The sequence below is a fragment of the Sus scrofa genome, chromosome 7 (genome assembly GCF_000003025.6).
Source record: "Sus scrofa isolate TJ Tabasco breed Duroc chromosome 7, Sscrofa11.1, whole genome shotgun sequence".
NCBI classification, from domain to species: Eukaryota; Metazoa; Chordata; class Mammalia; order Artiodactyla; family Suidae; genus Sus; species Sus scrofa.
Genome location: NC_010449.5, coordinates 90,113,467 through 90,137,383, shown reverse-complemented (window position 1 = coordinate 90,137,383; position 23,917 = coordinate 90,113,467).

The following is a 23,917-nucleotide window of genomic DNA, read 5'->3' as shown; positions in this document are numbered from 1 at the left end:
CAACTGATCTGTTCATGTGTCTTTTCAAGAATGCCATATAAGTGGAATCATTAATGTGTAATATTTTTTAAAAATTTAGCTATATTGAAGTAAGTTGATTTACAAAGTTAATTGTAATTAATTGTTGTGTTAATTTCTACTGTACAGCAAAGTGATTCAGCCATACATATACACATATCTATTCCCATATAGGTTATTATTGAACATTGAGTAGTCTTCCCTCTGCTATACAGCAAGTCCCTATTGATCATCTGTTCCATATACAAAAGTGTGCCTTTGCTAGTCCCAAACCCCTAGTCCTTCCCTCACCCCCCCACTTCCCCTTTGGCAAACCATACATTTGCTTTCAAAGTCTATGAGTTTGTTTCTGTTCTGTAAATAAGTTCATTTGTACCATTTTAAAAATTTGTTTTTGATATCACATATAAGTGATATCAAATGATGTTTGTTATTCTGTCTGACTTATTTCACTTAGTGTGATAACATCAAGATTCATCCATGTTGCTGCAAATGGCATTATGTCATTCTTTTTCATGGCTGAGTAACATTCCATTGTGTATATGTACCACATCGTCCTTATCCATTCCTCTGTTGATGGACATTTATATTGTTTCCATGTCTTGGCTATTGTAAATAGTGGTGCAATGAACATTGGCGTGCATGTATTTTTCAAATTATGGTTTTCTCTGGATATGTGCCCAAGAGTGGGATTGCTGAATCAAAGAGTAGTTCTATATTTAGTTCTTTAAAGCCCTGCCTAGAGAAAAATATAGACAGAATATTCGTTGACATAATTTGCAGCAATATCTTTTTTGATCCGCCTCCTAGAGTAATGAAAATAAAAAACAAAAATTAAAAAATTGGACCTAATTAAACTTAAAAGTTTTTTTTTTCTTTTGTCTTTTCTAGGGCCGCACCTGGAGCATATGGAGTTTCCCAGGCTAGGGGTCGAATCAGAGCTGTTGCTGCTGGCCTACGCCACAGCCACAGCAACGCCAGATCTGAGCCGAATCTGTGACCTACACCACAGCTCACGGCAATGCCAGATCCTTAACCTACTGAGCGAGGCCAGGGATCGATCCCGCAACCTCATGGTTCCTAGTCAGATTCGTTAACCACTGAGCCACGGCGGGAACTCCTAAACTTAAAAGTTTTGCACAGCAAAGGAAACCATAAAAAAACAAAAAGACAACCCACAGAATGAGAGAAAATCTTTACAAATGAAGCAACCAATAAGAAATCTCCAAACTATAAAAGTCTCACTTATCTTTATATCAAAAAAACAACCCAATCAAAAAAATGGGCAAAAGATATAAATAGACATTTCTCCAATGGCTGATAACAATTTGGCTGCCAGGGTATTAAAATATCTTCCAAAGACGGCAGACAGATGGCCAAAAGCACCTGAAAAGATGCTTGACATTGCTAATTATTAGAGAAATGCAAATCAAAACTACAATGAGGAATCACCTCATACCAGTCAGAATGACCATCATCAAAAGTCTGCAAACAATGAATGCCAGAGAGGGTGTAGAGAAAAGAGACTCTCTTACACTGTTGGTGGGAATGTATAATCTTTTAAGACTGGCTTCTTTCACTCAGCATAAAGCCTTTGAGATTCACATCATCTGCTTCTGATCTCTCTGGTGTTGGATCTGCCCTCACTCAGCAACAATGTCTGCAGTGTAGAGAATAGGGCATTGTACTACCTGTTTTTAACTTTTTTTGTGTGTGTGTCTTTTTTGGGCTGCATCTGTGGCATATGGAAGTTCCCAGGCTAGGGGCCTTCGCCAGAGCCACAGCAACATGGGATCTGAGCTGCGTCTGTGACCTACACCACAGCTCATGGCAATGCCGGATCCTTAACTCACTGAGTGAGGCCAGGGATCAAACCCACCTGCTCATGGATGCTAGTCAGGTTTGTTAACCTCTGAGTCACAAAGGGAACTCCAGTTTTCAACTTTTACTAAAAACCTGTGTTTTGGTCAGGCTCTTTATTTGTGAGGAATAAAGACCCACTCAACCTTACCTAAATGAGAGTTTTTCATTTCTCATTATAAGAATCTGGGGCTCAGAGTTCTCACTGTGGCACAATGGGATCAGTGGTGTCTCTGGAGCTCTGGGACACAGGTTTGATCCCCAGCCCAACACAGTGGTTTAAGGGTCCTGCATTGCCTCTGCCGTAGTGTAGGCCACAATTGCTGCTTGGATCCGATCCCTGGCCTGGCAACTCCACAGGGAGGCAAGAAAAGAAGAGAAAAGAAAAAAAGAAAAGAAAAAAGAATCCATGTCTCCACTGGGGATCATCATAGCCAGGTCTGGAAATGGGAGGTGGTTTGGATATAAGGCAGGTTTTGATAGATCTATGATCATAGTCTATCTCAAGAGTTGCATGGTCTCTGATTTGTACTGTTTCTCTCTCTGTGGGTAGATGTGTTCTGTTCTGACTCTTTACCAGCTGGCTTTCCTAATACCATATGGCATTCCATTCCTTCTTCCTCAGTCTCAGGACTTGGCCATCATAGCTTTTCCCATCTCTGATCTTAGAGCCATTCCTGATGTCAGCTGGGGATTTGGATTCAAATTCCTGGGGAATAAGCTGATTAGCTCTGCTCATCTTTCAAGTCAGGCCTCAGAGGTATCTGGCCATCTGATAAAATGCCTCCCTGTTTTAATCACATGTCCAGTGCAGGTGGGCATCATGGTGACTTGACCAAAGAGTAGAATCCTTAGTGAGGGAGACTTGAAGGGTGGGGCAGGTCACGATTGACTGATATTTTCCACACTAGAAGTACTCTTTATGGAGGACAGTTTAAAGGCCCATTCATTTCTTCCAATATTCTCTTCTTCATTGTTTGATCGAGCCAGACCATAGGAAAGATGTGGTCAGGCCATCCTCTTTGGCCTCCAGCAGACTGCTTTCCTTGCATTGTGCTTTGTTATCCTGCTGGCTTTCACTGAGAAAAATGACGAGGGCCCTAATTTCCTGTTGTTGAGGACCTCGTCCATGCAGTGCTTCTAACATGAAGCTTCATGTGAAAAATTTGTCTTAGGGAAAAATTTAAGGACATGCTTTACTTCCTCCAAGGAATTGGCATACTTCTTGAACAAAGAAAACTGAATAACTCATCAAACTCCCTCTGTTGATGCCCAAGAGATTGAATTCTCAGTAAACGGAGGTTCAGCTACTGCAGCTGCCAGCTCCTTTGGTGAACTTCCAGTTTTACCCAGCAAGTTGATTGTCAATGTTGATTTTATCTACTCTAAGCATCTTTTTAGTGCTTTGGTCCTCTTCTCTGCAAGTGCTTGACTTAGTTGATTATGGCCAGGGCAGAAATGATGCTGAAAATCCCTGCCCAAAAGAAATCACAGAAGGATAATTCCTGATAAGTAGTTTTTGATGCTAAAGACAAGATATTACCTGTGGAAATTTGTTGTAGCCACCTTTGGATCTGGGAATAAATTAAGGAAATGTTAGTTTTCTGAAAAAATGTGGGGGACTGATCCTGATGGACCATTGGTTTTCTTTGGAGGAATTAGAGTTGGGAGGGAGTTGTTACCGAGCAGCTCTGGAGTCACTGCTACTGACCTAACTTCCCTGAAGGGGCTCACTGGTACTCCTCTAACAGGAGCTGCTCCTTGTACTGTGGGGAAGTTGGGAACTATTAGGTTGAGCTGTGCCTTTGTAGTCTTCATTATAATCTATCAGGGGGCCCATAAGTATTTAGCCAGAGAGACTGCTCCTGAGCTGCAGTGACACAGAACAGGTCAATTTCAGGTCAACCATTTTATAAAGCCGCAGGGGCTGCTTAACACCATAGCACTTAAAAAGTCATCATTGCCAGGTTCCTCCAAAGTGGACACTGTGACCCTCTGTGCACAGAGCTCGGCACAGAGAGCCAATTAGAACCAGGGGACTGCCAGGGGTCTTACCTCCACCTGCAGCCCCTTGAAGGAAACACTGGTATTGCCACTGAGAGACCAAATGAGAGGATTTATGCAGAACCCATGAGATCATACTTACATTTCACATCCCTATTAATAGACTGGGCCTGCTGGGAAGGATGGTTTCTCATTATTAACAATTTTCTGGACATTATTCCAAACCTAGCTGTCCTAAGACCAGGCTGATAGGAAGAATTAGGATGACACATCTTGAGTTTCCAGCCAGATGATTTAGAATTAAAGGCCTCTGTCAAATGTTTTACTGACCTTCATCTCAGACATTGAATGACTGAGAATCTGATCGCACAGGGGATTCCATTTTCTAGCCACTGACCTTGACTTCAAACTTTAAATCACACCCGAGGTGAGAGTTTTTATACCCGAGAGGGTATAAAATTGGATACCCAAGAGGGTAACGATTGGAAATCTCTTGTGAGAGGCTCCAGGGTCATGGACTCCTTTCTAGTCCCATGGAATTACTTGTCTCACCTGCTTAAACTTGAACTACAGGGGGCAATCCTCTTTTTTTTTTTTTTTTTTTTTTTTTTTTGGTGGGAGGGGAGTGGTTTTAAAGAACAAATTAGAAGCTCTGGTCCTCAGTCTCTTCCCCAAACTTCCATTTCTCACATGAATTTAAACAGTTTCTCTTAGGCAGGCAACCTCGGCAAAGCAGAGACAACCCTCACTTCCCTCTATCTAGGGCCCTTCTGAGAGACCCTTACTTGAAGACTAGGGGCATTTATGTTAATAACCCTCCTGCAAGGAGAGGAGGGAAGAGACAGAGATGTAGTTAATTTTGTAACCCTGTCCCTCCCAGACCGTGACACTATTATTCAGAATCTCTAGAGCCTTCAGTTTCATTCCAGCTAGACTTTCTTTATCATTTCCTTTCAGGAAACCTGATGTCATGAGCTTAGCAGAAACTGCACGTCCATCCAATACCTTGATGCCTTCCTTTCTTTCACAGCTTCCCTCTCTGGTAGCAGCCAGAAGCCTCCCCAAAGAAGATGAATGCTGAGAAAGTACGAAAGGGAAAGAGGGGATGAGAACTCCCGGTTGGGGGGGGGAGAAAAGGTAAAAAGGAAAGAGAAAGTCAAATCATAGCCAAACAAACCACAAAAAATTTTAGCAACCGTATATGTATTTGGGGAATATAGTAAAACTCTGCCAAAATGTGTCATATGAATCTGTAATTTAAACCTGAGTTTTGGAGTTCCCATCATGGCGCAGCAGAAATGAATCCAACTAGGAACCATGAGGTTGCGGGTTCGATCCCTTTCCTTGCTCAGTGGGTTGAGGATCAGGTGTTGCTGTGGTGTAGGAGACAGACATGGCTCAGATCCCGTGTTGCTGTGACTGTGGTGTAGGCTGGCAGCTGTAGCTCTGATTTGACCTCTAGCCTGGGAACCTCCATATGCTGCAGGTACAGCCCTAAAAAGCAAAATAAAAATATAATAATAATAATTAATAAATCTGAGTTTTGATCATTTTTGACTGTGTCCCTTAGTAAGAAGTAAATTTTATATTATGACTCAGTTCGCATACCTAGTATTACAAAACAGTGTTCATCCTTACTTCATGAGATGCGTGCTGACATTTTTTCCTACCTTACCCTTCCTTATTCTGTTCAAGCCTTTAAAAAAAAAAAAAAAAAAAAGAGGTAGTGGTGGCTAACCACTAAGTTGATTTCATGGTCCACTAATAAATTATAACTGGCAATTTAAAAAATACTGGTTTGTTAAACTTCATGGAGGACGGGCTTCAGGATTCATAGGCTTTCAGAACTGTAGATCATCCATTTTCTAGTATAACCTCATTTTCCAAGTGAAGACACTGAGGCCCTAAAGAAGTTGTAATTCATCCTTGATCACATAGGAAAACTGTGCCTTGTCCCAAAAATTCACTTGATGATGCAAGAGGGAGTGTGGTGTGAGGCAGAGAGCCTGGAGTTGGAATTTGTAGATATGTTCTATTTAGAACTCTTTGACCCAAAGCAAATCATCTAAATACTTTGACCTTGGTTTCCTATAAAATGGGCTATTGGGAGAACCAATTAGGTAAGATATGGGAGAGGCTTTATAAGTGGAGAAGCCCAAAAGTAAAGAATAGCTGTTTCCCCGCCTTTCTGCAATAGCCTGTGATGCAGGGCAGGTATTATCTGTATCTCTAGACCTCTGCCATTGGGACAGGAAGGAAAAAGTCTGGGCAGTAATTGGTCTTGTTCTCATCATCATGGATTCTCAATGCCTCTACTTAATGCTCTTCTTTTTTTTTGTCTGTTTTTTTTAGGGCCATGCCCACAGCGTATGGACGTTCCCAGGCTAGGGGTCAAATCAGAGTTATAGCTGCCGACCTACACCACAGCCACAGCAACACTGAGCCATGCTGGCACCTACACCACAGCTCACAGCGATGCTGGTTCTTAACACCCTGAGAGAAGTCAGGGATTGAACCCACAGCCTCATGGATACTAGTCAGGTTCATTTCCGCTAAACCTCAATAGGAATTCCTCTCTTCTATTTTTGTTAATGAATTTTTTCCTTCTGGATTTTATCTTATCATTTCTTCACATTTCATAACAAATATCTTTGTCCATGTGATTTGATTTTTGAGTCTTCTTGAATTATTCTAGGTCAACGAATGGTTGGAAATAAATAGTCTATGCAGGGATGACAAACATACTGAAGAGTCTGTAGCAACCAATAGACCTGTATGGAAAGGGGCAGACTAGCCATCTGGAAATTCATTTAAGATGTTCCACTTGTGTCTTAAGAGAATGATGACCATCCACAAATGGAGTTAATAGGAATGAATAAGTCATGTGGATCCTGTTATCAGTTGGTTCTAAGGGAGAATCATGGTGGCCTTGGAGCTTTCAAATACATGAGATTTTCTCTGATCTGAGAATAAGAAAGTGCGAAGTGTCTCACATCAGGAGAAGCCACTCTTTCATGTGGTGGCTTCAGAAAGCATCTGGAGGGCAGGGTCTTGTTCACAAGTGGCTTTGTCCAGAGGGAGGTTCAGTTGGCATCACTCACCTTCAGGGCTCTGCTTGGACATTCAGGTTCTTCAGAGATGAGCATCAAGGAGGAGGAGGCATGTTGTGGGCTCCCCTGGCGGCCATACTTGATTGACCTTGGCTAAGTGCTTTCAGAAGGAGAGTTGAACTTGATCTGGCCTCATGGTCACCCTGGGGCCATTTTTTTGCTCCAGATTTGAAGGGGTTCAAGGGACTGGAATTCACTTCTTTCAAGACCTCGATATGTCTTAGAACTGTAGGAAAATTTTGCCTGAAAAGCATCTAAATAAATCCATCTGCTTATCCCTCTTATTTTATATTTGAAAGATACAGCAAGGATAAGGCTCATTTTATTTTTTCTCCTATAAACATAAATTCTGTTCAAATATTTGGTTCAGTTTCTTTAGTAATTTATGCATTCTCAGCTCAGTGATTTTCTGCAGAACCAGCCTTTTATGAGAAACTAGAATTTTCCCGGGAAGAAAATTGCCTTCTCTGTCACTGTAGTCTATATTTAGTGCATAACCACCTGTGTGACATGACCTGAGTTCCCACATCTAAAGTGAAGAAGCTGAACCTAGAGAGGGTATCTTTTCGTGGTGGTAAAGAGCACATATTGGGAAGCAGGCTGCCTGGGTTTGATCCCTACTTTTCTACTTAGTAGTGATGTAACCTTGGGAAAATTACTTAGCACATCTGTGTTTCAATTTTTTCACCTATAAATTAGTGATGATAATAATAATAATATCTATGTCATGAAAATGATACGAGTTAACACAGTGCCCACTTAGAGTAACTGCTCTATGAGATTCAGTGTTTTTCTTGCTCAGATGATCTGTAAGTTCCCCAATCATTGTAAAAAGAAGTGATAAGGTTATAATAATACCATTTTACATTGGATAGCTATTGTTTATAAGACTTGTCTTCATATATTACATTCTGGATGAGGAAATCGAGGCTGAAAAATTAATGGGCTTAAGAACACTCTTTTTAAAAAATTAGAGTATAGTTGATTTACAGTGTTGTGTCAATTTCTGCTATACAGCAAAGTGACCCACTCTTACCTATATATACATTCTTTTGCTCATATTATCTTCCATCATGTTCTACCCCAAAAGATATAGTTCCCTGTGCTATAGAGTAGGATCTTATTACTTATGCATTCTAAATGTAAGGAATATACTTTTTAAGGGGAGCAATTGAGTCCAGGGCTGAGCCTTCTGACATCTTCCTCACTTGATGATATCATTTAGTTGTGTGTTGAAATTTCTCTCTTTCATGGTCCTCCTTGTGATGCCCTTCATTAGATTAAGACAGCACCATCATTCTCCAATGTGCTGGATGACACCAGGGACCTGAAAGCATCCATGACTTTTCCTGCCTCTTCTGTTTTAATTAAGATAACCCTGGCTGCTATAAAAGCAATTCATTTATACTGTAAAGTATAGTATCAGCATTCTCAGTTCTCATTTGGGAGACAGCCTTCCATGTGGTCACTCAAGGACATGGGCTTCTTTCAAAGTGTCACCAAGTTTCTCCAGGACCTTGGAATTCTCTCTTTCTAGGGTGATATATGAGACCAAAAATCACAGAGATGTTTCACTCACTTTTTAACCACTTTGAACTGGGAGTGACATGTATTACTTCCTTTTACATTTCAGTAGAAAAAGCTAGTGGCCCCACGGAAGTGCAAGGCAGGCAGGGAAATGTAGTTCTTGGAGGGGCAGTCTCTTCTTGACAATACTTTAGGGAAGCATGAATTTTTGGTCATCAGCTAGTTTTCTTGGACACACTCATTCACCCCACAGATTTAATCACTTGCCCTCCATGCCTATTCTCTCCCCAATTTTCTCTTATGTAGGTGCTTTACTTCCATTTCCATTGCCACTCCCTTGTTCAGGCCCTTCTAATTTCACACTGAGATATCATCATTGCTCCTTAATTGATTCCCTTTATTCTCCACACTTTCCTAAGTCTCCCACATGCTGCAGCCAGATTAATCATCCTGAACTACTCTTTCTAAATGTCGTTTCACTGGCTCCATTCAGCAACAACTCAATAAACCATGTGGGGTTCCTATGTATGCAGTGATAAGCACTGAACTTTTGGAGGAAGGAGGACCCCTTCCAAGGCTCAAGAGTGGACTCCTGTCTAACACTCAGAAAGCAATTATCTGAGGAGAGACATGTGCTGAGAAAGCAAAAGACTTTATTTGGAAGGGACTCGTGGGTGGAGAGCAACAGAGTAAAGGAACCCAGGGAAACTGCTCTGCCATGTAACTCCCAGCCTCAGCTTTTATGGGAATGGGGTTCATTTGTGGGTTGTTTCTGGCCATTTATCTTGCTCGGCCATATGTGGTCTGACTCAGGGTCCTTCCTGAGGGCATGCATCTCTCAGCCAAGATGGGTTCCAGTGCAAGGGTTTCTGGGAGGATGGTCATCTCCTCCTTCCTATTATCTCCTCCCAAATTCTCCCAGTTAGTTTTTGTGGCAGCACCATGCTCCTTATTAGGGCCTCCTGGTGAGACAGTTCACACAGGCAGTTATTATTGGCCCAGGTGGGTGGTTTCAGTCAATGGTTCCCTAACAAAAAGGCACAAAAAATGGTCCCTGCATTTGAGATGCTAATGATGAGCTGTGGCCCAGGACCGGAGTAAGTGCTAGGATAAAAGTACCAATAAATTGCTCTATGTGTATACTGGGGGGAGATATTAATTTCTCAGAAAGGGGAACCAATTCTAATTAATAATTACTGAGGAAAGTGAAGCCTAAGACTTGGGAGGAGGTAATGAGAGTGAATTTTTTGAAACCAAGCTCAAATCTCTGGGCCTAGGTGAATTTCATTTCAGGGAGCTGAATAAGATGCGTTCCAGGAAACTGTCATTGCTTATACCCCATTTTTAAAAAATCAGTAATTTTGGTGGAAGACTTGATGCTCAGGTTTATCGTTGCTGTGAATTTGGGAGCATAGTTAATATCTTTGAAGTAGTGAATTCTTCTTAAAATTCTCTGGGTAATTTTCTAAGCTGGAAGTTGGGATGAAAAAAGACAAATGAGATATTGTCTTGTATATAATTTTCTTCTGTATATGTTTATCCCTTTGGAAAAGATGGAAGCCAGAAATTTCTAATTATATTTTGGCTCAGAAGTGATCACAAAGTTAACTTTGTATTAGTCAGCACGACTCAGCCAGAAGGATGTTCTTATTAAAATTTTTAAAAAGGAGTGGTCAAATAAAAGTTAAACCTTGACTCCTCTACCTGAGTTTTAGGAGGAAATAAGTCAGTGAGTTACCTTCATCCATGCCTATCTACCTGGTGTTCCCTACTTCTGAAGTAATAGGTTTGGGAAAAAGGATCAGGGAGAAGGTGACTGTGCTCTGATGAATAGAAATTTGGAAGTTCAGCATAAACATCTGAGCCCTGGGAACTAACTGGAAGTGCTGTGATTGTTAGCATCAAGAGATGTCTGAAGGCCCAACTCTATTCCCCTGATCACTCCAGGATGAAAATCAAGGGACCTGCTAAGCTGAACTGTAGTTTATATGGAATGGTTAAAATCATGACACCGTAAGTCAACTTGATTCCAAGAAGAACCCTGGAGCATCTTCTACTTTTGAGCCTTGGGTGAAGGAACAGGGGGTGGCTCCATGCTCCTAGTAAGTGGACTTCTTTTATTTTGCAAGTGCCCAGTGCTAAAGATTACTTAGTTCACTTGCAAGGGGCTGTCTTCCAAGTCAGCAAGGACTCGTATCTAAGAAATGTTGAAACAGAAGCTCCATGGCCCTTTGCTAGTGATGTTGTAGAGAGAGTTCCTTAGCGGGGCAGGAGCCTTTAGGAAGGCTTTAGGAGGAGGAAACTTTGAGCATTTCTCTGAGTACCAGGAATATGCAGAACCCCAACTTGCCCTGTACAGCCTCCACTGCCTGGTTAAGAGCTTGAACTTAAGGATCAGAAAAAAATGTCTGGGTTTTAGTCCCAGCTCTGCCACTGAATTTTGAAACATTGAGCAAATTAGTTCACCTTTTTGTTCTTTAGTTTCCTTCTCTGTAACATAGGGATATAATACTAGTTTGTTACTCCTCAAAAGACAACTAAAATATCTGTTAACCAAGCATAGCTAAGTTTATTACACTTATTGCAGTAAAGGAAAAATCACCAGGTGGCAAAAAATATAATGTCTCAGAAGGGGGAAGTCAAGAGAGGGTATTTATAGGACTTTTGAGCCTGGGTTGCAAGACTTTAAGGCAGGTCTTAAAAGGCTGTAGAGTTTGGGATTGGACAGTTTATGATAATTGCTTTGGATTGGTGGGGCCATGTGGCAAGGGTCTTGATATGAGCTATTTTATGTGCTTCACAGTCTTATCTTTGAAGAATATTTCAGGAACCAGTAGCTAAACTATTCTTGCCTGGTCCTAGTATTGTTTCCAGAGATAGGAAAGTGTGTTGGTTTCAACTAATACTTTACTTTATAAGGTTTGTTATGATGATAAAATAAAGTAATGGACAAAAGTACATTTGCAGGTGTTCAGCAAATCAGAGTCTGTATTAACTACTGTTCATTCCTTTACATTTCCTATGTTACTTGTGGCCCAAAATATCCCACTTTATATGTCAATATCATTGTAAATATCATCGCCTCATCCTCCAATTTCTTCTTTCAACTAAAACTGTTCTAGAGAAATACAAAACTTCAAAACTGCTCACTGTCCTGCCTTCCTAGGCCTCTCCTAATAGGGAGAAATTTTGTCCTCTGAACTGCATGTCTTAGTCTAGAGCCCTCCTTTGTAATACTTATTATATTCTTCTCTGTATCTGTGATAGTTACATGCATCTAGATTATGCATGTAAAATTATGTTTTCCCCCAAATACAGCCCTCCAGCGTGCTCAGCCCAGAGCCTTGTCCATGGAGTAGTTCTTTAAATGATGGATGATTTCATAAACATAATTAATTATTGACCTGATTAAAATTGAAGGCCTTAGACAAACCTGCAGCTCAAGGCAAAGTCTGGGTCTTTATGCATATTTTGCTCATGGTTGGTGAAGCCAAAGCTTTGGGGTATCTGTAGATGTGACTGGATGATGACAGGCATTTATGTCCAGGTGATAATAAAGACGAGACTGTGTGTGGAAATAGCAAATAGGCAGTGGAATGTCATACTGAAAGTGGTGACAAGAGACTCCAAAGTAGTTAGGGTCAGAGATAATTGACCATTTCAAACTTGAATCACTGGCTCTGAGTCATGGTTAACGATCTAACAGGAAAGACCAACTAGCACATTCATAAAATGATCCTGTGTCCTTTAGGTCATGGTCATTGCTTGTTAGGTTACCACATTTATCAACACTTCCCTCCTGGGAGCCATCTGACAGGTCCCACATTATTTTGAAGTTAACCTTGGAAATAGAGACCAATTTTTTAAGTTAGAAAATGATGGTGTTAATTTAATATTTATTAAAACATCATACATAATTTATTAAACATTTTAATTTAAAAAGTCACATTGTTTTAGAATAATAACTACCATTTTACAAATGTGGTGCTTTATTTTACATTGCCTTGTGTTATTCTCACAGTGACCCTATGAAGTTAGTATTTTTTACCTCCCTTTTTCCTGTAGGGAAACTGAGGTTCAGACAGGTTGACTAACTTGCCCAATATCTCTTAAGCACCAAATTATGGAGCCAGAATGTGCATTTAAGGTGGCTTCACTCTAAAGTTATATGTTTAACCATATGAGTAATTGAATATACATACATATTAAATAAGGTTCTCACCTAAAAGCATATTTAACTAAACTGCATATTTAACTAAAAGCATATTTAGCATAAACTGTGAGGGATCACGGGAAACATTGTAGAGAAGATAGCGTATGACTATTATATGTAAAGTTGTTTTAAGTTTTCTAAGAAACACATTTAGCTTTAATTATACATATATGTAAATATAATTAAATGTATTGTTGAATAAATTTAACTCATTATAATTATGAATAAAAATACATATTTATGTCAGAGTCACTCAATGGTCCTTAGCTATGTCAATTTTACATACATTTATATGCATATTATGGTTATGAGCAATACATATTTATTAATAAATTAATATAAATATATGGGGGAACAAACTAAAGAGTCAAGGAATATCAAAGACAAAGTTTATTACCTTATTCACTTATACAAACTAACAGCTATAAAGTGAGCAATGGGCTCTCAGACCCATGAGTGGGATCTGGAGTTTATATGTAATTTTTTTGTAGTTATTTTTGTTTTTCCTACCAAAAAGCAAGCATAGCCAACATGTTCACATAGAAGCATATCAAAATGACAAAAATGAACAACTGATTGTGTATTTAAAATGAAAACCAGATAACATACATCTTTTCAAATGGTTCTCCTGTCCCTGGAGTCATCAAATCTAAAAGTATCTTTCCTAGTCACTTGTGATTGCCCCTTCCTCACGAATGATTGGGACTCTTGCCAAATTCACGTCATTTTTGACTGACGATAATTCTGATGTTTCTTGCACTTCTTCCTGTTACACAGGTGGGCAGGAAGCACCTGTTTCTGGCCAGCACTGCTGCTGCCACCCAGGATGCGTGGCTCAGGGTCCTGTACTGCTTTCCAGTCTCCAGTAAATCAGCTGAACCAGAGTGCTTTCCTCCCATAGCCCCTGAAGTTTCAGGCAGCACGTGGGAGCTGTTCTTACTATTGCAGGGTAATTTTTTTGCTACTATTCCTGCTTTCCCAGGTTGTTCATCTCATAGACTTTTAGAACAAGAGGAGCGCTTAGAGGTCTCCTGGTTTCCTTTGTCCTTTTATTGATGTGGAAACTGAGACCCAGATAGTCCTAGAGGATTCCAAAATCAGCTGCATCAGCCTCCCCTGGGAACCTGTTAGAAATGAAAATTCACAGGGTTCTCTTGTGGCTTAGCAGGTTAAGGATCCTGCAGTCACTGCAATGGTTTAGGTCACTGCTGTGGTGTGGGTTTGATCCCTGGTCCAGGAACTTCTGCATGCTGTGGGTGAGGCCAAAATAAAGAAAAAGAAATGGAAATTCTCAGGCTCTATGCTACACCCTGGGAACAAAAACCTCTAAGCATAGGGCTCAGAAATCTGCATTTTTAACTGTGGTGGTGAGGCCCAGCATTTTATCTAGTCCTCCAGAGAATTCTGGTTAATGCTATAGTTCAGCTGCCAGCAGGACACAAACCTAGGTTTCCTGGCAGCCAATTTAGAGCTCTTCCTGCTCCACTGCTTTGTCCCTGCCCTTTCCTGATCTTGTACTCACTAATTTTTTTCCCTTACTGACATTTTTTTTCTATTGGTATTCTTTTGGAAGCTGGCATTTATTCATTTAGTTTTAACAAGGTCCAGTGTAGCTACCTTTTCCCCACTCTAGGTTGGCTGTGAGATTTAAGTTCAGGAGCTATTACCTAATTATATTAATTTCATGTCTGGGGATTTTAACAACAATTTCTTCAAATTGAAGTTTTAATTTGACCACAAATCCTCGCCCTGTGCAGAGGTACTGTTAGTTCTCCTGGTTCATAGATTTTTCTTTGCTCTTCAGGCAAAGTTCAGCAGCTGAGCAGATGCATTTTCTTTCACTCTTCTGAGTAGATGGGAAAGGCTCATGCCCTTTCATGAGCAATTTTCTTTTTCGAGTGACAGTTTTTATCCTATTCTGACAAAACCACATATCAGGATTACCCCTTTCAACTTCACTTTCAAAGCTTCAGCTTTGGTGCCGCTCATCGACACCCGCCGCCTGCCGCAAGTTGAAAGAACAAGGCCCACCAAGGCTTTTGAGGCCCTTTCTGTGCCTCAGCAGGTCCCGAGCAGGACAGACACCCTGTGTGGCCCTTCTCCCCTGTTCTTCAGGGATATCCTCCATGTGGCTGTGCTTCCAAGAGGTATCCACTGTGTTTAATCTCCCTTCCCTCTGCTTGCATTTCCTCTGGGCCTCCCTCCATCCTTGGGCCAAAAGTCTGTTGTGGTTGAAGGCCCTGGCAGGAAGCTGTGTGTTTTAGGTTTTTTTCCTTCCATGAAAGAATTTCACATGAAAGCTGAAAGGCATTTTTGAGCTCAATTGGCCTGCTCAGTGCAAGGCTTAACTTGCCCAGGAAAGTCTGAGGACTTGGAATAATGCTTCTTTTCTTACCCTTCCCTGCCTCCTCCTTCCCAGAGGAGCTCTTTCAAATCTGCATTTTTCTCTGGTCATTAATCCAGGCCACACTCAATCTGAAGAGCTCTTTGGGGGCTGGGGAGGATTCCAGGTTGAACTCTGGAATGAAGTATACTCTAGGGAGACCCTGAACTAATACACTCAAACCCACCTTGAAGAGACTCAGAGGGCCTGGACTTGACCTGGCTGCCAAAGGACACTCCAGGGTGAAGCTGGCCCTGGGAATTGTCCAGACCCTGCTGGGGAGCCACAGGAAGACAGAGATGAAGATTTTAGGAAATTTCTCCTAGGTGTTTGGATCCATGACATTGGTCTACTTGAGGTTAGGTTTTCAATACTGAAACTAATATTAATGATTACATCTTTGCTTAATGATTCTGTTTATAGAAGTTGTGGTTGAATCCCTTTTGCTAGGAAAAAAAAATGACAAAGATTAACAGCCACTGTTACAGGGTCTATGCTGTGGGTTCCAGAAGTAAGCATTTTATAGAATTTACTGCTAATTCTTCTATTCATCCTGCAAGGTAGATACGATTAGCCTCATCCAAGTAAGGAGGCAAAAACTGAGATTAAGCAATTTGCTCAAGTAAAACATTTACTGAGGGAATTTTGTGACAGTTCTCTTTTTTTCTGCAAGAGAGTTTGGTTAAGTGCATTGACTCTGACATTGACCTGCCAAGTTCAAATTCTAGCTCTGCCCCTTAGCAATATAAGACCTGACTGTACTCAATCTCCTGGTACCTCAGTTTTCCCATCTGTAAAATGGGTATTATAATAATGGCATCTACTTCATAAGTTTGATGCACAGATTTAAAGAATTAGTATACACTAAGAGCTTAAAAAGTGTTGGGTATAAAATATTCACCATATTATGTTGGCTGCTAAGAAAAGGCAAGGCTGATAAGAGCACTGTTTCACATTATTTGCCAAATGAACTAATCCTTTAAAGTAGGTTTTCCTCATGTCTAATATTCATTTTCAGGCTCTTTTCGGGGCTTGGTAATAAAACAATTTTGTGCTTAGAGAGAACGTCCAAGGGGGATATGTAATTTTACCTAGAACAAATAAACAATTTATCACTCCTCTTACCCCCTCTCCTCCTCTCCCACCCCTTCCAGAGTGCTGCTCTCTGGGCACCCTGCTCTTTGTAACTCCTGTGGCTGCAAATCACACAGCAGCCAGTGCTGAATCCCATTTGCAGTACAAAGAAGATTGCCAGGGAGGAATGGGCTTAATTAGTAAGAGATGTTCAAGGTAAAGTCTTTACAAAAGAGTGAACTGTGCTGTGTTAAAGGGAAGAAATATGATGAAAGCCACCAGTACTGGAGCCAGGATGATGTATATATTTCCTTAGCCTTTGCCTGCCATGTCACACCTGCTTAAATGTCCCAGCTCCAATTTCAGGGGTAGTTCAAAGCTGAGGTTTATGACTAGGAAACCACAGAACAGTGTAAAAGCTTTCGAGCTTATGCCATTAGATCTGTAACAACTCTGGCCAATTAACATGCCCACTGGGGGAAAATGTAAGTGAAGGAAACAGGGGCCCACCTTGCAGAGCTTGATGTGAGGAACAGACATGAAGTAGCCAACCGCAAATACAATGAGAGATTTCTAAGCCTAGGCCTGGAGATAGGGCACTACGGGGGGCTAAAGTTAATGAATTTGGATGGCGAGGTAGGAACAGCTAAACAGAGACAGTGACAGCTCGACAGAGCTGGAACATGACCAAGTTACCGGCTAAAAGGGAAGGATATCATGAACAATAGAATCAGAAGTCACAGTTCTGATGCTGGCTTTGTCTCTTGCCAGTTTTATGACAATGGTGAGCCTCTACAGATGTGGGCTGTAGGTTTTTAAGGTCTTACATATTATTCTCGGTAACCTCCACGTATGTATTAAATTCCATCCAAGGACTTTAAGGAAGAGATAGAGAATCTTCTCTAACAAATTGTTAAAGGCTCTAGAGAGACTGGTTGGACAGATTTATATGATTTAAATGGAATTGTTGCTTCCATTTCATTCGCATATCCTACCCGGCTGTGGGTGGGCATCTTAGAATTTGTAGCTATTCCAGAAACAATTTTCAAACCACAATTAGGTGGGTTATTAACTACTTCCTTGCTTTACCTATGCTCTCTTACATCTGGTTTCTAGAATCGATTGTCTATTTGGGAATTTAGGGAAACTTCTTTAACCAAACTCAGTGTATGGACTATTCTGAGCATCTAAAATGTTGTTAGGGTCCCTGAGGGTGCAGTGATATTTGAAATGATATGTAAGCTGGGCAAACTTGCTCATTCATTCATTCAGCGAGTATTTAATGAGCCCTATGTTCCAGGGGTTACACTAGGTGCTAGGCAGATGGCAGTGGCCAAAGAAACCCTTCTATGACATAGTCAAAAATCTGCCTGTGTAACAACTAGTTCCGTAAGCGTTTATAATGGAAAAAGATAAAGTTCACATTACAGGAAGTGTAGGAAGAATGGCAGAGGTTTCTAGACTCACACTTCTGTCTGCTTTTCTACATTTCACAGCCTCTTGTATCTGGTAGGGTTCTATGATTGCTTTGTACCAAAGGCATGTGAGTAGAAGCAAGGTGTCACCCTCATCAAGGGCATAGTTTCTCCAACCTCACTCTTATCCTACCTTGATGATTCTGGAGGCCACACATTTGTAGCGAGCATAGCTACAAATGAGGAGGACAGCCCAGTCTGCTTCAGACTGCTATGTGAAGTAGAAATAAACCTTTAATGTCAATGTCATAAAAGACAATTACTGTAACAATATCCCAGATTAGAGGAGGCAGTGAAATGCTACATCTGCCCCTAGAATGGCCTGTGTACTGAAAGGGGAAAAGTGCTACAAATCATAATTTGATCAACTGAGAAATTTGGGATGCAAATGTTACATTCAATTTTTATTTTTATTTTTTTTTTACATTCAATTTTTAAAGCATTGTATTAGATTTTTTTTTTTTTTTTTTTTTTTTTTTTTTTTTTTTGCTGCCCCCACAGCTTATGGAAATTCCTGGGCCAGGGATGGAACCCATACCACAGCAGTGACAACACTGCGTCCTTTACTCACTGAGCCATCAGGGAACTCCTAGATTTTTTTCAAGTATTGCATTGTATTGTCAACCTGTGAAGTGATAATTGTACTCTCTTTTTCAGAAATACACATTGAAGTACTCAGGAGCAAAGGGCTATAATTTATATAACTTTGAATACAAAAGTAAATGAGGGTGAAATACTAACAATAGGAAAATATGAATAAAGGGGGTATGGATGTTCCTTGTACTATTTTTAGGTTTGCAGCTTTTTGTAAGTTTGATATTATCTCCAAATTAAATTTTAAAAATTAAAATGTTATTAAGTCACTAAGGCATTGGGGTTTATTGTTGCCACAGCACAGCCCATACTTTCTTAACTAGTACAGATGCAACTGGGAATACATTACACAGCTAACAAGCTCATTTAGTGGATGAGAGGAGACTTCCTAGAGGAAGACGATCTGAAAAATAAGTACGAATTAGCCAAGTGAAGGAAGAGTATTCCAAGCAGAGGAACTATGTCTATGAAAGCCTAGTAGTGAGAGAAAGTACAGTGCATTCGTGGAGCAGAAAGAATTCAACTCAGCTGAGACATAGAGTTTAAGGGGGAAGATGTGGGAGATGAATCTGAACATGTAGAGAGGGCAGGTCTTGAAGGGACATATAAGCCATGTTAAGGCATTTGGCCTTGTACTTAAGGACAGCAGAAAACTGTAAGCAAGGGAATGCCATAAGACAATTTATGTTTTAGAGTGGATTGGAAGGAAAGAAGGCATTTCAGCAAAGCCCAATGGGATATTAGCAGTGGCCACAGGGCTGGAGATATGTGGGATATTTGAAATTTTAGAGGCAGTTAGAAAGTGAATTCCATTAGGATGACTGATGGGTGAACAATTGGAGGAGCCAATGATACCTCCTCAGTGCTGGGTGGGGGAATCAAGTAGGTGAAGCTGACATTCCCCAATTAAGAAACCAGGAAGAGGGTCAGGTTTATTGAGGGAAAATAATGGAATTGCTTTGGACATTTCAATTGAGACATCTAATGGAGCTGTGGTCAGAAGGCAGTTGGATAAAAGGGCATGGAGATCATAAAAAGAGGTCCCGGCTACAGGTAGAGAGGCAGGTGCTCTGAGCACATTTAGGGGAGTGGTGAGGGCACTAGGAAGAGGGTAGAGTAGAGAAGAAACCACAGGGACGGTAAGGAGTATGGATGGTAGAGAATTGGCCAATAAGCCTGGGCTTCAGCAGTGCCAGTGGAGATAGCCTACTGCCACTCTTGTGACTCAACTTCCCCCTTTGAAAATTACTCCTATTTAATTGGGATTAAAAGCTCTATTATTTGATACTTAGACAAGGTCTTAGATAGGATTTAGAAGCTTCAAAAGACATTTATAAGAGATTTCTGTACGTTTAAGCATTTTCTGCTGTCAGTGAGTGAGTGATTTATTGACATCCCATTTTATAGAGGGTTCCTGAGATTCTCAGTGCTTTTACTTCCTGTTTCTCACGGACTTGGTTAACAAGCTAGGAATTGGATGCCAAGATTTTTGCTTTTCAACATAGTGTAACTCCAAATTAATTATTCAGAGGTCAAGACATATTTTATATGCCTTTTTATATTCTTTTCTGGGTTTTAGTCCTCTATTCTCTGCTTCAGTTAGCCAGTGCTCTCCTTTTTACTGATGTGTTTTTTGTAAGGATACCTGGAAAAAACCAATTTTCAGTCAATCAACTGATCACCCTCCTTCAACTTCTGATTCCTACTCGTGCTTCATGACCAGGTTCAGGTGTGCTCTTGGAAGCATTGCTCGCTCTTCCTTCCTAGGCTGGGATAAGTGCCCACAGGCAAAATTCCAAATTTCTACTGACAAGGTCTGCTTCCTGTGACTATGTCCCACTGGGCTGTGAGCACCTTGAGGGCTAGGAATGGGTCTGATTTGTTGCCTTTGACTCTCTAGTCTCCTAGAAGATGCTTATATTTAGGATTTGGTCAACTTAGCAGAACTTATTGAAAACAGATGTTCCTTACTGAAGGGGCTTAAGCCTCAGACGGTTGGAATAAACATCTCCAAAGTGGATGCACACATCTCAGAAGTTGCAAAGAGTGATCCTTGACGATGGTGGGAGAAATATTAGAATTGCTATTTAAGACTATAACTGCTCTTTGTTGCTTCACTTAAATTACTGTTTTTGAGTATGCTTTATAGTAGGTACAATTATTGATAGTACCTACTACATGTATTTATGTGTGTATATAATTGTATTTGCATTTATATATGTTAAAGCTCCATGTTCAAAATTTTTATTTTGAATGTAGATTTAGCTGTGGGTCTGTCAACTGGCTGTTTCAAGGCTGCAGAATGATCTGGCAATCCCATTTCTGGCATATATCTTAAGGAAATGAAATTGCTGTCTTGAAGAGATACCTGTACCTCCATGTTCATTGCAGCATTGTATATAGTAGTCAAGACATGGAAACAAGTGTCTGTTGATGAATAAATTAATAAAGAAAATGTGGCATAGATATTTTAATGAAATATTATTCAGCCATTAAAAAGGATATTCTCCCATTTTTGACAGCAATGGATGAAACTTGAGGACATTAAGCAAAGTAAAATAAATTAGAGAAAGACAAATACTATATGATCTCCCTTATATATAGAATCTAAAAAAACCAAATTCATAGACATAGAGAATAGATCGGTTGTTGCCAGGAGCAGTGGGTGGTGGTGGTGGTATGTTGATGGGTGAAGGTGGCCAAAGGGTACAGACTCAGTTACAAGGTGAATGTCCTGGGGATCTAATGTGAAGCATGGTGATAGTGGTTAACAATAATATATGTATACTTGAAATTTGCTAACAAAGTAGATCTTGGTTCTCATCACACACACACACACACACACACACCCAAAAGTGATGATGTGTTGTGTGGCAGACATTTCACACAATATGCATGGATCAAATCATCATGTTGTACCACTTAAATTTACACAATATTATATGTCAATTGTATCCCAATAGAGCTGGGGGAAGAGTCTGCAGAATTATCCTCTTAACTCCTGGTTAGCTTCCTTCCACGCAGTTGTCAGCTTTCTGAGTTGGCCATTGAGCCCAAACCCCTCTTCTCTGTCAGTTTCTCCTTTCTGCATCCTCACCACCCTGAATAGTGTTTGGCTTTTGGCACAGAGTAATTTGGCCATACTAGCAACTTATTGGTCTTATAGGACCCAGGTGGTTAAGTCATCTTTTATAAAACTAACATACATCAGATCCCTAATTAATGATGATGAGGGTAATAATATAGGGGTGGTTGAACAAGATACTTTTTGTTAGTATTATATCCTGTAGGGACAGCTGTCATCCTTTGTTTGGATCAATGTCTTTGTATTAGTACTTGAAAGATGATCATGTGTGTCATGGAGATGAATATCCAGGTAAGCCAGCAGACCTGATGGGCTGGTAGTGGTAGGATGGCTGGAAGTTAATGCTGCTTGAGATAGTAGGATGGAGAGACAGGGGAAGGAAAGGATGCACAAATGAGAGATTTGGAAGGAGTGAGTCTTTAGGAATGATGGCTACTCTTTTCACTTTATAATCCTGTGAACCTCAACCCCCCAAGCCAGGTAAGTATTGTCCTCATTTTACAGATAAGATAACTGTTGCCCAGAGAGGGGTAAGTGACTTGCCCAAGATCACACTTCTTAAGTGACAGCACTAGAATTCAAACCCAGGTTTGAGTGACTGAAACCCATGCTCTGAGCCGACAGTGCCACTCCCCAGGACATAGCAATTCTGAGTAGTTGGCTTGAGTACATAGTCAGGAAGTGCTGGAGAGATACCCATAGGCCTTTCTCCCCACCTGAAATGAGAAAAACTAGAACATGGTGCCCCATGTGAAAACTTGTGACCACTGAGGAGTTAAAGGCAAGTTGGACCTTTAAGGATTTTCCTGGGGCAGGCAGGGCCTTTGGTAATCACTTCACAGCTTTTCACAGGGAAGTTGCAGCCTGGGCATCCCTTTTCTGTCTCCTTTCAGAATGTTCTTTCTTGCTTGGAAATGTTTAATGTGGCTCTATTTTGAATTGTTGAAGTTAGAGCATCTGGTATTTTGTGTGCATTTTCTCTGAAAGTCTAAAAAAAAAAAATCATTATTGTTCTCCCTGTAGCAAAATCTCTGTCTCTCTCTCTCTGCACCAACCCTCCCCCCACCTTTAATTTTAGAGCATTTCTTTGGCATATTCTGTTCTCTTCAGCCTGTGTCTGCCTTGATGAAATTCAGGCCTCAAGATTGTCTGCTTTGGTTCCAGCAGGATTTTGAAGAATTTTTAAATTTGTCAGCCAGTCCCTTTAAGCAGTGGGCTACCCTTTCAATAATTAAAAGAAAAAAACCCCAAAGCTGCTAATAACCTGCCCTTCCTCTCCTTTGTTTTCACACTGGTTCCAGCATTTTTGGTTAACGCTACTGCTGGATAAATTAGAAAACAAAATCTCTGTGGGTGACCAGGCAAAACTTACTAATCATATAATCATATAACCCTAGCAGAAGGCATAGCCTTAATACAAATATTTGTGCTTCTGTCACCGGCACTCGTCTGATCACTGCCAAATAGTGACAGATTTTAAACGCAATCATATTAAGTATTAATCAAGCTTGAAAGATGCAGCCACTCAGAGGTGTACTAAACGAGTAGGCATTTCCCTCCTGCTTTCTGCACAGTGTTCTCTGCCAGTGTATTATTGGAAAATGTTCTTTTTCTTCATAAAGTATCACTTTCGGCATGCCTAAAAATCTGTAATTGCCTTTGGCTAGGGGACCTTAAGGCAGTGACACAACTCCTACTGGATTATAACCTGGGCTCCAGGGTTCCCTGACCAAGCTCGCCTTCCTTATTCTAGCTTCTTTCCTGCTGCTGGAGTGTGAGCAAGTGCTAGATGGTTTGGTTTGGCAATTAGTGAGAATTCTTGGAGGTTAGAAAAAAGAACCAGTTCATAGAAAAGGCTGCCTGGATTCAGGGGTGCTGGACGGAAAAGAATGTTGCAGGAGAGGGACTTGAGTAATAGTGGGAACGTGACATTGACCATATCTGCCTGACTTGGAGAAGAGCAGGAAATAGCATTTGCTAAGTCAGGTGGGGTTGGAAAAGACAAGAAATTAAGAAAGAAATTCACACAGTTTTAATGAAAACTATTTGCCTGAAGATGCTCCTCAAGACAGAAAACATCAGAGAGGCCAAAAATAGCCAGTCTACATACTCTGGGAAGTTGGTCCCAGAGATAAGGGAATCAGGTGGAGGCTTAAGACTACTCAGGTGGGCACATCCAGAAGATGGGTCCAGTGATGCTCGAAGGATGCAGATGGGGAATCAGAGCTCCAGCCCCACCACAGATCTTCCTTGAGTTGCTCAGTCTTTACCCACAGCAGAGGGACCCCAGAAGCTCCAGAGCTATTCCAAGTTCCTGGGTATTAGTATTGAAAAAAGAATAGACAGAGTTACCAAAAAGGAGAAATGGGCTGGCAACTCAGTCGAGGCCTAATGGAACCTTGCCCAGCTTGGGGTCAGCTTTTAAGTTTTGTGGCTTCAGAAATATGAGCTTGTCTCTTCTGAGAAGGCTAGGCTTAGGGAACCAACTCACATTTACCAAACACATGTGAGCTTGATGTGTAAGTGGAACATCCTAGATACTTATTTGTAATGAAAACATAAAATTATTGGGGC